The sequence below is a fragment of the Rana temporaria genome, chromosome 4 (assembly GCF_905171775.1).
Source record: "Rana temporaria chromosome 4, aRanTem1.1, whole genome shotgun sequence".
NCBI classification, from domain to species: domain Eukaryota; kingdom Metazoa; phylum Chordata; class Amphibia; order Anura; family Ranidae; genus Rana; species Rana temporaria.
Genome location: NC_053492.1, coordinates 31,675,810 through 31,678,353, shown reverse-complemented (window position 1 = coordinate 31,678,353; position 2,544 = coordinate 31,675,810).

The window sequence follows — 2,544 nt, the reverse complement described above, 5'->3', positions numbered from 1 at the left end:
AACAAGAAGCGGGAGCATCACAGCAGTATGTTTGTTCCTGAGTTATATCTACACCCAACAAAAAATAAATGTATTGCAGCTTACCAGCCCTATAATGGATGTGGTGACTACATTTATTTACAAAAAAATTAATATTATACAGGATTTATATATCACCAACAGTTTGCACAGCACTTTACAACATGAGGGCAGAAAGTACAGTTACAATACAATTCAATACAGGAGGAATCAGAGGGCCCTGCTTGTTAGAGCTTGCAATCTAAAAGGGAGGGTCAAGTGATACAAAAGTTAATAACTGTGGGGGGTGAACTTATGGAGAAATACCTATTAAGCACTTGAGGACAGCCTCCTGCACATATACGTCGGCAGAATGGCACGGCTGGGCACAGGCACGTGTATGTAGGTCGCCTTTAAGAGCCCAGCCGTGGGTCGCACGGGCACGCGACCCAGTCCAAAGCTCAGTGACCGCGGTTGCGGGACCCGCAGACCCGATCGCCGCCGGTGTCCCGCGATCGGTCACCGGAGCTAAAGAACGGGGAGAGGTGAGTGTAAACAAACCTTCCCCGTTCTTTACAGTGGCAGTGTCATTGATCGTCTGTTCCCTGATATAGGGAAAGACGATCAATGACATCACACGTCCAGCCCTGCCCCCTACAGTTAGAAACACATATGAGGCCACACTTAACCCCTACAGCGCCCCCTAGTGGTTAACTCCTAAACTGCAATTGGCATAATACACTAATGACTGACAATAGAGTGCTAAATGAGAGTAGAAATGTACCTGAAATATGTTTAAAAGAAAGCATGCCATGTCAGTCTTCTCCGCTAGGTTTTCACTTGACGATGGCTATGAAAGAAAACATTTGGAAGGAGGAATTTGTCCATTTGCTTTCATTGCTTCCTTCAAGCAAAGAGTTCCTCAAAATAGAGAAGGAGAAGGCTGATGTGGATGATAGGAAAAGGCCGGTTGCTAAGAATTTGAATAATTGGCTCCAGGCCTTTTGCATATATGCAAGCATAGTATGTGAGAAGCACCCAGAGCGTAGCATGGGATTGTTTCATCACATAGATATTATATTAGAAACGTACAAAAATTTCAGCGGATATGGGTGGTTCGTCTATGATGAACAATTCAGACAAAAATTGGCAGTACACAAAAATCTGCCCTGGGGTAGCAAGGATATCAGCCTTTGGTTGAATCTATTGCTGCCACAGAGGCTTCCGGTAGCACGCCAATTGCCTTTAGCAAATAGTACGGTCACATTTTATAAAAAAGGTATTTGCTTTGCGTTTAACGATACGCAGTGCAAGTGGGCGGCTAATTGTGGGTACAGGCATGAATGTGCTTTCTGCTCGGGCCCACATTCAGTGGAAAAATGCTTTAAGAAAATGGCTGCAAATCAGAATCAAGGTAAGGAGCCCTTTCTTAAAGGCACCATCGCCAGTGAATATCCAAAGCATGCAACCTTGGCTTCACAGATATCCAGATCAACAGACAGCAGCCATGCTACTTAGTGGTTTCATTGAGGGTTTTCAATTGCCGGCCTTTAATAGACAAGGTTGTACAATTGTAAAAAATATGAATTCGGTTAAGGAGTTAAAATATATTGTGCAAAAGAAAATTGACAGTGAAATCAAAGCTCAAAGAATAGCGGGACCGTTTGAAGCCCCGCCATTTTTGAACTTTCGAATCTCCCCATTGGGTATTATACCAAAAAAATAACCTAACAAATACAGAGTAATCCACCATTTATCGTTTCCGGAAGGCAAGTCCCTCAACGATCAAATTCCAGATGAAATCTGTTCAGTGGAGTACGCGTCGTTTGAAGAGGCAATAATACTAGTGAGAAAATTGGGCCCAAATGCTCTATTAGCCAAAACAGATGTCAAATCAGCTTTTAGATTGTTGCCTATTCACCCGAGCTGTTTCAACTCACTGGACATTTATTTTGATCAAAAATACTATTTCGATAAATGCCTACCGATGGGGTGTTCCCTTTCTTGTAAATATTTTGAGGCATTTGCCAGCTTCGTCGAATGGGTTTGGAAAGGGATTTCAGGATCTCCATACATTTTACATTATCTAGATGATTTCTTAATTTTAGGAGCTCAAGAATCGGAGGAATGTATGGACAACCTGAAATTGTTTTTTGAGATATGTGAAGACTTTGGCATCCCTTTGGTGAAAGAAAAGACAGTTTTTCCAGTTAATTGCCTAGAATTTTTAGGCATTACAATTGACACAGTCAGGATGGAATTTAGGCTGCCAAGAGAAAAATTAAATGCAATTTCTGAATTGCTAATAATTTTGCTGCGTAAAAAGGTTACATTGAAACAAATGCAGAAATTGCTAGGGTTTCTGGCATTTGCAACCAGAGTATTACCGGTAGGGAGAATATTCTCAAGGCGGCTGTACTTTGCTATAGCAGGTCTGAAAAGTCCTTATTCTCATGTTCGCTTGACTACAGATATGAAGGAGGACATGATAGTGTGGATACAGTTCTTGTCTCACTTTAACGGTCGCACCATGTTGCAGCATGACTT